Source organism: Squalius cephalus, assembly GCF_949319135.1.
Source record: "Squalius cephalus genome assembly, chromosome: 3".
In the NCBI taxonomy this organism is placed as follows: Eukaryota; Metazoa; Chordata; class Actinopteri; order Cypriniformes; family Leuciscidae; genus Squalius; species Squalius cephalus.
Window position 1 is genome coordinate 7993965 of NC_137124.1, and position 12816 is coordinate 8006780.

At 37.7% G+C, this 12816-nt stretch overlaps 1 long non-coding RNA gene across 2 annotated transcripts; it reads left to right on the forward strand.

Annotated features, from left to right (window-relative positions):
- Positions 1 to 2808: 2808 nt before the first annotated feature.
- Positions 2809 to 4699, forward strand: LOC307156384. Of its 2 annotated transcripts, XR_013820700.1 has the most exons (7): positions 2809 to 2959; positions 3069 to 3092; positions 3183 to 3385; positions 3481 to 3638; positions 3737 to 3981; positions 4129 to 4293; positions 4383 to 4699. It is a non-coding gene; the product is annotated as an uncharacterized lncRNA (long non-coding RNA). The 2 variants fall into 2 exon arrangements; XR_013820701.1 differs by lacking the exon at positions 2809 to 2959 and having other exon boundaries at positions 2981 to 3092; positions 3183 to 3638.
- The last annotated feature ends 8117 nt before the right edge of the window (positions 4700 to 12816 follow it).

Below are 12816 nucleotides of genomic sequence, written 5' to 3' on the forward strand. Positions count from 1 at the left end.
TCTGTGTTCCTATTGTACAGCATCGAAATGGATGATTGTTGGGTTGATCCTTCTCACAAGGACTGGAAGGATGAGGACAGCTCGGATGAGGATTTTGTTCCTTTTCTTCAGCTACGGTACATTTCACGTAGTAGTTACATTTTGGATTCAACTAATGCTGTGTTCATTCTCATAACTATACACTTCTTTCAATGTCACTTAATTTCTACCTTCTGGTTTGTGTTGAGTGGGAAAATCAATGTCCATATTGAGAGTGAGGAGTTGTCGTCACGGTATAGAGCCCCTCCCCTCGATCCGCCATGTTGGCAGGATTCCAGCGGCAAAACATCATTGTTTACGTGTGTTGTTAACTCGGTAGTAGAGGAGGTTTTCGCAATTCCGCACTGTTTTACCATGCCTGGAAGTAAAAACTGCTCCAGTGTTTGTCACAAGAAGCCAAGCGCCGACATTAGGCATTTCTCAATAGCAAGCAAAGTTCGGACTTCAATGCCAAGTCCAGCTCAGGAGAATGACTCCCGAGGACGCGCGTAACTCAGCTCGCTCTGCAGACTGCTACTCCGGTTATCTCTGTACATTTTAGGCAACAATAAAACGAAATCTGTTATAAAACACTACACTGCCTCTTTTCGTTTTCATTTAAAGAAATCTTAAACATTACACAAATGTGGTTCAGGCAACGCATATTTATTATATTCACTACATGTAACGTTAGCATATTTATAAAAAAAACATTTTTTTTTTTAATTGTTACATTTAAATTGTTCTTTTCGTTTAAATTTTAAAAATATTAAACTTATTAATATGGTTCAGGCAATATATTATGTGCATTTGTACTCTGATCATCACTGTAATAAAAAAAATAAAAATACAAAACTAAACCCTGTCTCTTTTTGTTAAATTTCAGTTTTATCAATAGCCATTATAAAAGTAGCCTATAAGTAAAAAGTACAAGAAGCTATACAATACGAAATAAAGCAAACAATTCAGTCAAACATACAAAGTCAGCGCTCTAGTCTAACGTTACAACAATGGTAAAGTTAAACAGCCTAAATATAAAGTTATGAAATTTCACTTAGCCCTCAGTTTGGCCAGGGAACAAGATTCACAAGACCAAAGATCGCCCGTTAGGTCTACACAAGACGAATTATATCTCATGTTATATCTTCTCCAAATACCGCTGTTTTGCGCTTGGTGTGAGCTTGTTCCTGTAAGGTCCCTTTTCTTTCGCCTTATCTTTTTGCATTGCTTTACTTTCTTCCTTTTCTTTTTCGTATTCGTAGATCAGTCTGTGTCCCGCCGAAATACTAAATAGCCTAATAATAATAGCCTAATAAATGCGCAAAAATTAAAGAGCTCTGGAATGTTTAGTCGCGCTTCTGTGAAGTTCTGAAGGCGTTGCCCCTGGCAACCGATAGCGTCTCCTTCCATCATGGCCGACAGGCTCAGACCCCGCCCATATCAACCCAAGTCGGCACGTGACTCCTCACTCTCAATAGGGTATATGTCGAACGTCGCATGACGAAACCGGAAACCTGGTCTCATCGCATCCGCTTGTCATAGAAAGTGTTAACAGCCGTATGAACTGACGCCGATATCTATGGAATTTTAAGGTAATCAGCTAACCTACCTATCTCACTTTGTTATTGGCGTTTTATTCTATTTAAATATCTAAACGTTAGTGTGAAGATTTTTTTTTTTTTTACTTTTAAATATCGATCTTCACATGCGAGGGACATTGGTTATGATCATCTTTGCTCGCTCCTTTTAAGTTATCTTGAGTAAAACAGTAAAAAAATGCAAGAAGCACATACAAAAGACCTGAACCGGAAGCGATGCGTTCTGTTTTCCGGTTTCGTAATGCGACGTTCGACATATACCCTATACTCTGCTTCTATACACAGAACTGGTCGTGTCAACACAAACGATCTTGCTGAAATAAGCTTAGATGAAGCTGTGCTTGATGTAGCCACACCCAATGCTCCTGAACTGGAATCACAATACATTCCTGAACAAGAACGAGTTCTCTGTGAGGAAGATCTGGTGGGGAAAAGTGCCAACATCACCTACAACAACAACCTCCATCAGCTCGCCATGTACTTGATGCTGCCACTACAGAAGTGCAACTACCTAGGCAGCTGTGGCCTACTGGTTAGAACTTTGGGCTTGTAACCAAAGGGTTGCCAGTTCGATCCCTGACCAGTAGGAAAAATGTGGGCGGGGAGCACTGCCCACATCCACAGCTGAAGTGGTCTATCTAAAAAATTAATTGAAAATGTGTTTTTTGTTTGTGAAAATGTTAACTTTTTAAATTTCAAAATATATTTCAAATGAAACAATTTGCAAAAGTTAAAACATATATAAACATATATGTAAACATATATGAAAATATATATTTACATATATTTAACTAAAATATATTTATTGGGCCAATTTCAAATATTTGCATATATTCCAAAAATATATTTTGAAAATATATTTCAAATATATTTCTTTTGTGTATGGGTGGTTGTGGCACCAAGCAACAGATAATGACCTTTACAGTACTTATGCATTTGTGGGTTTTTGTGCTAAACCTATTCTGCAAATTTGACAAGACTATGACCAAATGTGTGCAAGTGTTTTGTGTTTTAAAAAAATATTATTTTATATATATATATATATATCACGATGCAGTTATGCTCCTTTGGACACACTCTGTGGAAATGGAACTCACAGACAGTATTGAAGTACGGCATGCAGGGGGGTGACTTCAAGCTGGCTACAAATACTCTTCTTTCTGGCAACAACTACAGGAAGATTGCCCTCCTCTTTCAATTTATGAAAATGCCAGTGGTTGCTGAGGGGACTTTCTTCCGAATTCAATATGCTTATTGCGTTGCTCCGGTCCAGGAATGTTGGGAAAAAAATAGGGCGGTCATTCTAGACCGGTTGCGTCAGGAAGAACATGTCGTTGTCCTAGGTAAGGTGTTGCATATTTGTTAACCACCATTACATTTATATGCTTGTATTTAGCTGTGATGGTGTAGAAACTGTGATTCTAATGGATGTATTTTTGCTCTATTCACTAGGTGATGGCAGAATGGACTCTCCAGGTACTGTGTGTTTGTGAGCAAATGAGACATACAGTCCACATGCTGACAGCTGAATTGTGAACTGAAACATTTTTTTTTACTTTTTACTAGGACACTGTGCACAATACTGCACTTACACAACTCTTGAGCAACAGTCAAGAGACAATGTGCACATTTTCACTGTAGACAAGCGTGAAACGAACAGGAATTCCGTGATTATGGAGAAGGAGTGTTTCATCAGGACGCACTAATCCAGGAAATTCCTGTCAGAGAAGTTGTCACGGATGCCCACCCACAAATCTCCGCCTTGCTTAGTAAGGATAACTTATTGGATGTGTTGTCTAGAGCCATTGCTTTTTCTTTTCTTCTGATAATTGTGTTATTACAAATGCTGTGTTATTTGTTACAGATCCAGAGCGTGGGCGCTACAAAGATATTCACCACTCTCTCGACATATGGCATGCTGCCAAAAATCTTGGAAAGATTTCAATTCTGGCCTGGATGAAGGACATCGTGAACCACTTTTGGTACTGCTGCAAACAAGCATTGACCGAGGAGCAGTTCAAGGTATTTTATAAGTCTTTGTAATGTCGCTGTAAAAAGTATTACTTTGGAAAAGGTGAAGTTTCTAGCTGTATGTAATGTGTGGTGGTCTATTTCTGCAGATGATGTGACATGGAGTCCTACACCATGTCCGCAACCAACATTCATGGGCAACTGGATGCTGTGAACATGAGCCTCTGGATGAAGGCAGTGATTGTAGTCACTTGATTTTCATTTGGTCTGAGATTGTGATTTTTTTTTACTCGCTCTGATATGTGATTACAGGTTCAGCAGCTCATCAGGCACTTACAGCAATCGTGCTTGACAAGCGCTGGTTGAGCCAGGTGAAGAAGTTCATCAACTTCAGGTATGCATCTACGGTCATGCAATTACACATACACTAAAGTAGCTATTGCATTTATTTACAAATGTACAGTGATGGCAGAACAGATTTAGCCTTTATGCCATTGTGGTAAGAAGTGTTACTAATGTGTGCCTCCCCCCTCCCCGCCAGGACCACGTCTGATTTGGAAAGCTTCCAAAATCATATACTGATGTATGCGGCAAAGCGCTTCGCCTACAGCCCACCTGTATACAGGACGCGAGTTTTGCTTGCCGCATTAGATTACAATAACCACAATCATCGCCTGCCAGCACGTAACAAGGATGGACACAAAATGTAAGTATTTACTGTAACAACTGCACTTTGAGCGGTTCTTACCAAACACTTTTGAAATGACTATACTAAAATCTACACCTCCTATACAGATATAGAAGATACTTCAATAAAAAAATCAAAAAGCTGGAGTGTCTACACCACAAAGGAGAAGAAGCAGTATAGCTACACACAAGACCTCCAGAAGGCCATTCTTGGGAGAAGAATTGCAAGTGGGAGAGGCCTTCCCCGCAAACAGACGCTCAGGTCCGATGACCCAAGGCGCTGGGGTTTGCTTGCTGCTGTACTGCCACCACCCACTGCAGAACTTGTGCAGGCCCACATTGAAAGAGGAGACATTCCTCCACAGTGACTGTTGTACTGTAATCTGGTCCTTGTAAATATTTGTAATAAATGATGTACAATATTGAACTTTTCTGAAAATGTCTTTATTTACATGCAAACAAAAATAAGTTAAACTAAAATAAATAGAAGTAAAGTGCACAATTGCAGAGGTAACAGGGAACAAAACATAACCTCTTCCATAAGATGCTGTTTAGAAATAGCTGTATAACTAATTACAAAAGTTTTTTAATTAAAAAAACTATTGAAGGCGGCGCACCCGGAATCCTGTATATTGGCCTCTTGGGTCGGGGAATTTGATCCGTATCTTCCAGACACAACAGCTGGGGATCACCACTCTGTTGCCCACACCCAGGCGGCCATGCTGCCACAGCACAAACTGTCTGTAGGCGGCATGTCTATATTGGCGCTGTTCTACACCCGGCTCCTGGCTGTCATCAACAGCAAAAATGTCATTCCAGGCCGCACGGGCCAGCCGCAACACCCCCTCATCCAACACATAGAACTCCATGTGTGCCATGTTGCTTATGCAATTTGCAGGTATCTGGTGACAGCAAAGCCTTTCCAGGTCTGTGTCCATTTCACTGCAATTGGTGCAAGTGCACCAATGCAGGACATCTCCAACAGGGTCAGGGCTCTGGGATACCTCAGACATGGCCATCACATCAAACACACTGTAAAAAAAAAATTGTTCACTCAACTTAAATTTTTTAGTTATCTTTTTGCTTTGACTCAGTTAAGTTTTACGTACTTAATCTACTAAGTATTTTCAACTTAAAAAGTTTAGTTGACATAGCTAAAATAGTTGACCCAACAACTTATTTCAAGTAACCTGAACTTGTAAAGTTTAGTTGAAATACAATAACTTTATCTGTACTAAAATGTATGTTCATTGAACTCAATTTGGCATATATTCTCAACTTGCAATAGCACATTCAACCAAATAAAAAAAAAAACTGATTTTTCCATTCAAATGATTTTATTGTCCCTTATAAATCAATAAATGTTAAAGGTGCCGTAGAATGGATTATTTTATTATTTTATAATGTTTCCTGGGGTGCCCTTATAATGTTAGTATGTTTTTTAGATCAAAATTTGTTATAATTTAGAAATAAAAGGCATATTTCCTAGCCTGATTTCATTCCCTGGATTGAACACTCTGTTTGAAGGGGCGTGTCTGCTGTGAGACTTCAGTGTTGTTGCCCACTGCTGTGATTGGCTGACATGCTTGCATATGAAATATCTGGCATTACATGTAGAGCTATCTGGAAAACTTTTACTATTACAGCTTTTATACGTTTTTACTATTACAGCTATCGGGATTAACGAATCATGAGAAGTTTTTTAAGTATTTAGATCTATTCCAGCATTGAGCAGATGACAGCCTGTTGATCGCGTGAATGAAGATCTTATCACTGCAACGCGATCTACTGATGCATAAACAGTGTTGAACGACTTTGAGAGAAAGATTATCTGTCTGAACTTGAACAATTACACATCAGAAATTCACATAACCCACTGGTTCTCCAGAGGCTCGGATGAAGGAACTACTTTTGTGTTCATTTGTACATCAAAACACTGAGCAACTGCCATGCTTCGTTCGCTCGTTTGCAAGCCACGATGTCTCTCGAGGAAAAAACAATATCGCGCTGGATCTAGATAACACAGTGTAAATTATTGTTAATAAAATCACTACTTACCGCTTGCGGGAATATAACGTTAGTTGAAATTGCCCCCTTCGTCCGTTTGAGACGCCAAGAGAAGCCTGGCTGATATGTTCCAGGTTAGAAAAACAGTCCGTGGTGAAATGGGCAGAGCAACTAACAACTTCGAATTAAACTGTAGCGGTATCAGATTATAGATAGATCTGCCATTTTCCCTATGATCCTCCTCCTGCTTGTTTCTTCACCTGCAGAACTTCTGATGATTCGGCTGCGCAGTTCCGCCTGGCACTGAGCATGGGCTGGCATATGCAAATTTTTTGAGGCGTACATATTAATGATCCCAACTGTTGCGTCACAGTTGGTGTTATGTGGAGATTCGCCTGTTTTTCAGGGGTGTTTTTCAAAAACGAGATTTAAATAAGAAAGGGAAAACTATGGTGTTTGAGACTCACTGTATGTCATGTCCATGTACTGAACTCTTGTTATTTAACTATGCCAAGATAAATTCAATTTCACATTCTAGGGCACCTTTAAGGGAAAACTCAGTTAACATATTCAAAGGATTACCATGAATTTTTTCTTTGTTACAACTTTTTAACTGTAAAATACAGCTAATAGCTAACACTTCTCTACTATAGTAGAAATGCAAAACAATTCCGATTATTTGTAAATACAAACTAAAAACTACATTATAGCTCACACAAATTTTTTAATACCATTGTTAATTGCTCACCCTCATGCCATCCAATACCTGTTAAGACTTGCCTTTGTTGGAAGACGAATTAAGATCTTTTTTAATGAAATCTGTGAGCTTTCTGTCCCTCCTTTGACAGCCTACGCAACTAGCACTTTCAAGGTCCAGAAAAGACATCCTTAAGTAATCCAAGTGATTTCAGTGGTTTAAGCTCAGTTTTATGAATCGCTACGAGTGTTTCATACCATTTTATTTATTAAATAGTTTTCTCCATCGCATGTTTAAAAGAGCATGACAGCTTCTTGTGTGGATGCGAAAGCAGACACTGTTGCATGTAAACAAATATATAAACCACTGGAGTCACTTGGGTTACTTTAAGAATATCTTTTTACTTCCTTTCTGGACCTTGAAAGTGCTAGTTACGTAGGCTGTCAAAGGAGGGACAGAAAGCTCACAGATTTCATTAAAAATATTTAAATTGGTTTTTCAAAGACAAACAAAGGTCTTTTAGGTTTGGAGCAAGCACAACATGAGGTTGAGTACTCAAAATGAAAATTATTTTGTTAGATAAACTAACACTAAGATTTTTCACATTAATAATACCCCTTTAACTGTGAAATAACTTTAAAACACATGAAATCTTGTTGAAAATAGATGTCAGGCCATTGATACAGAGAACTTGGAAAAAACTTGAAAAAAACAACAACTGAAAACTGTAAAATACACAACACAGGCCTTTGGTAGACAACACCTTACCTCAACATCTTTAATTCAACAATGTATTTTTAAGGGAGTGCACTCTTGCACTGCAGGTATCAGCTCCAATGTTCATCAACAGCCTCTGAATCACCTCGAATGTGTATCTCATGTTTTTGGGGTAGTTTATGTTGAGAGCATAAAGCAATCCCATCAAGTTCACATATGCATTTGGTATGTCACCAAGTCCTCGCAGAACAACTGCTTCCTCGATTACAAGGGCCACATCATTAGAGTCGCATGGAATGGGGTCTGTCACATCTTCCACCACTGTGATTATTCCAAGAGTCATGCCCCTGATCATTTCTTCTTCGGAATCTGTGTGCTGTAATAAAAAATGACAAACTTCAAAATGTGCTTTCACACATACAACACTGAAGCTCAAAGACCTAAACACAACATGAGTATTATTGTAAGTACTACCAACATGTCCTTCATGACAAGTGGTGCTCGAATACCCATTTCAATCACTTTGAGAATATCTCTCAATCATTAACTTTATTTGGACAGTAATTGTTTTTCATGGGGATGTAAGGAAATTTCAGCATATTTCAACAAATTTACAAGGGCTATTATGTGATTTTTTATATGTGATTGTTTATTTTATTTTTTCAGAACTTGCTCCTCCACTGTGAATAAATCATCCAAATGCATAGGTTTTATCACTGAGAGTCCATGCAAATTCATTTTTAAGATGTCCCCAAAGGAAACAATTACAGTCCGAAGAGTGCTATTGCTGATATTACATTGTCCTAAACCCTAGCCTCTGCTATACTTAATCTTATACATACTCCATCCACATAGTTAGAAATAATACATTAACTTCAACTACTCAACTGCCTCCAACGTGCCTTCTTACTTTCCACATACCTCACAGATCTTTATGAATTGCGATGGATTCTCACGCAGGAACCATGGCAGCCCCTGCAGTACTGCAACCCTCTTTCGTTGATTTGATGCCTTCCCCCAAAGAAAAAAAAAAAAGTTTATTTACTGGCCTGAGGCCTGTTGCATTGAAGCCGGTTTCACTTTGTACTTTAGTTTTATTCTTTCATCTTCGGAACACAAATTAAGATATTTTTGATGAAATCCAAGAGCTTTCTGACCCTGCATAGACAGCAAGGGAACTACTATGTTCAAGGCCCAGAAAGGTAAAAAGGACAATGTTGAATTAGTCCATGTGATACTAGTGGTTCAAGCGTAATGTTGTGAAGCTACAAGAACACTTTGTGCAAAAAAACAACAACAACAACAAAAAAAACCCCACTTAATTCAACAATTTCTGCTCTTCCATGCCAGTCCTTGACGTGCGGTCACGAGAGTGCCATGACGCATGCGTGTGCATTCCTCTGCTTGTAAACAAGGCGCAGCGCATCTGGGTCCTATGTCAGAATGCCGGCTCCTGCGTCAGCAGCATCACATGCATGTGTTGTGGTACTCTTTTGAATGCACGTCGACTGACACGGAAGAGAAGAAATTGTTACATAAAGTCATTATTTTTGTTTTATTAGCACACAAAAAGTATTCTCGTAGTTTCATTCATTTAAGGTTGAACCACTAATGCCACATTGACTATTTTATAGATGTCCTTACTACCTTTCTAGCCTTGAACGTGGTAATTACATTGCTGTCTATGCAGGGTCAGAAAGGTTGTGGATTTCATCACAAACATCTTAATTTGTGTTCCGAAGAAGAATGAAGGTCTTGGGGTTTGGAACAACATGAGTGAGTAATTAATAATAGTCCAGTAATTTTAAGCCAAAATGGGCGTCGACCTTGAACAAATTGCAACAGAAGCAAACTCAACTGATTTTGTATCCTCAATATGTCCTGAGTAAGAAAAAAAAAAAAAAGCCCAGAAGAATCCCATTAGGGTAAAGTTTTGAAAAAGACCCAAATATAGCCTATTCATACGCCTATTCATTATTTTTCTCACGTGAATAGGTACATTTTTTTAACCTTTAGATATCACCATGAAAATTACTGAGTTGATTACTTACATCAAGACAAACAAAAAATGTATTACAAGTTTTTTTTAATTGTTTGTTAACATAGACAAACGGTGCATAATCTAATTACGTATGTGCTAATTTGCATAAATACCACAACAGATCTAAACATTGGGTCTAGCCAGGTGAAAATGTCTTGTTGAATCTTGTTGACATATAACAGTAAAATACTTAATGTTAAGGTCTGAATAGAACCCATTTAGGCATGAACACTAATACATAGAGGCAGGAAGAAGTACTTTAAAAACCAGCCTTTATTAATTATTGCAGAAATGGGGTTTGGGGCTGGGTCTGTGGGACTGTTTCTGGGGATTCACGTTTTGTTGATAGTTTTCAGGGAGCTGTGACAAGATCGAAATTGGACAAAGGGTACAAATTATTCTTGACGTTTGTTTACATAAAAAAAAAAAAAGTTCCATTCATTTTGGCATGGCACTTGATGACTAAGCTCACACTTACTATCTAAACAAAATAAATAAATAAATTGAAATGATGTCTGATTGTAGGCTATGTTTGAAATCTAGTTAAAATTTCATGTTATTAAGTTTTAGTTTGTCCCGGAGATTGCAGCAATCTTCCACTAGTGACTAGATTATGGCTCATTTTTCATGTTACCACCATGAATGAAAATAAGAATTGTACATCTTTACAGTGAATTTGATCTAATGTTGCTAGTAGGGCCTAGGTCTAATAATGAAATTAAGGCAAATAATTAAAAAATGGTTAGACTAAAAACATGAATGAAGTGAGTGATATTACATGTTTTAAAAAATCATGATGTTACAAAATTACATTTTACTGTCGGGTCCCCTTATGAAAAGAAAATGTATTTCCCTATATAAGAATGATCAATATATTGAATGGTTTAACAGTATATTTGAAAATATACAGAATAATATATTGTGTTAATATTACAATAAATTGACTCGTAAGTTACACGGACTTCATCCTCCGTGAAGTGCTTAACACACAAAAAAGTGCCCCTCTTCTCTCGGTATAGCCCAAATCCAGCGCTTTTTCAACATTTCGTCACAAGGAAAGCGGTGCAATTATAAATAGGGTTGTTTCTTCTATGAGTGCAAACATAAAAAGGTATGCAACAGGACTGGTCGCTTTTAGTCTCCGCATTTGTCATCCGACTGCTACTGCTAGCGCTTTCACCGGAAAAGAGTTTACCCTGCCATTTTTGTGAAATAGGCCTATTGTCTCCTGTTCTTCCCTCAGACTCGTCCCCCAGAGACAGTCCCACGGACCCAGCCCCAAACCCCATCTCTTAAAAATTAACATCTCTTAGAAACCTCCCAGTGGTTTCTAAAGTACACTCAAAAAAAAAATTGTGTCTAAACATAAGATTTATGTATTTGAATTGCATGTAAAATTTCCATGCATTTGGATTACATAGTTTTAACATAAACCAATCAATAATCTGAATGTGATTCATATTTTTAAGTCATATATAAATGAAACAGATAAGATTTATGTAATTGTATTAATAAACTGAATGTGATTTATATTTGTAAGTCATACGTAAATGAAACAGGTAAGATTTATGTAATAGTACACAGAAAAACGCCCATGTTAAATTAACACTGCTCAGTGTTCATATGTGTGCACACTACAGAGTTAAAGCGGTGTTGAAATTAATGAGATAATTAAGTGATGATTGAGCATTAATTATGAACACCTGCTGTTAACAAGCCGAATCACTGAAGGAAAGAGAAACACAATAACTACAACTGACTTCAGCCACAGCCTCAGATGAAATCAACTGAAGAGAAAAGAAGACATTAAATCAGAAGTTCAACAATGTCTTTTAGTTCCAAAACAATTTGCCATGTTTTGTCATTCTCTGGTACTTTGTCACCAATCATCAATGGCAAGAATCGCAATAAAGTCCAGTTTTCATGACAGTTACCCCTATAGTGCGTTTTATTGCAAAAGTTTTTGGAATTTGTTGAGGTCTGTTAATTTTATCAGAATATTTAAAAGGAAAGGACTGAATAATTGAGTTAAGATCATCAAAAGTAAAATAATGTTTGGAAATAAAAGATTTAAGGCATAAACTCAGTTCCTTTGGTACTACCCCTTCCAATACATCATGCATGAAATCTGGGGGGAATCCTTGTATTGTGTGAAAATGAGAGAGTCTATTAAGTACACAGTCTCTTTTTACACCGTCCACAGAAACCAAATTTGTCCCCTTTAATTCCAGAAGGATGCTTTCATGAGCTTCGGTTGTTCTGAATAGAAACAAACCATCGCTTACTTTATGAATGTTAATTTCTGAGCTGCTGGCCAAACAAAATCTACAAAATTTATCCACATTGAAGTTTTCCTGAAAGCCACCAAGAGAGTGCGCACCCAAATTGTCTGCAGACACGTACAATACTGTACCTCTAATATTTTCTCCCAGTTTTTGAACATATATTCCTTGATTTTCTAGTACTTCTATGTCTTTCAGCAACGGCTCAAGAATGGCACTGTAGCCATATCTTTTCACATCACTGCTGTAGGAAAGGCATGCCAGGTATATTGATTGGACAGATGACCTATACCGAATTGGTGAATTTGAAAGCACCCAATAAACTGCACAGATCTTATGTTTCTTTCTAGATGTTCCTAATGGATTACATACTTCAAAATCATCTATATACAATCCCAAAGCTATACTTAGATCTTCTGAAGAAAGCAACTGATTCTCTTTACAATATAGGCCGTCCCTGTATGACTTAAACTGGGCCCACTCTGGAAAATATTCCCTGTCTTCTGTCTGCAAAAGTTTATCTAGAACATCATTACGGTTTAACAGCACTGACAATGTTTGCAAAATAGGAATATAAACACACTTTCTTGAAGACTACGCATCTAGAACATATTCAACAGGCTGAATCACTTTAAAGTGTTCCTTGTAAAAAATTGTCCGTTTGTATTCTGTGCTAAACGGGCCACTCTTTGTCAGAGAACTGAATGGATTTGCTTTCACAATTATCTCTTTTATGGCACTGATAACTGTATCACTTAATGCACAGTTGTGCTTGCTCAAAACATCTTCTATTATTTG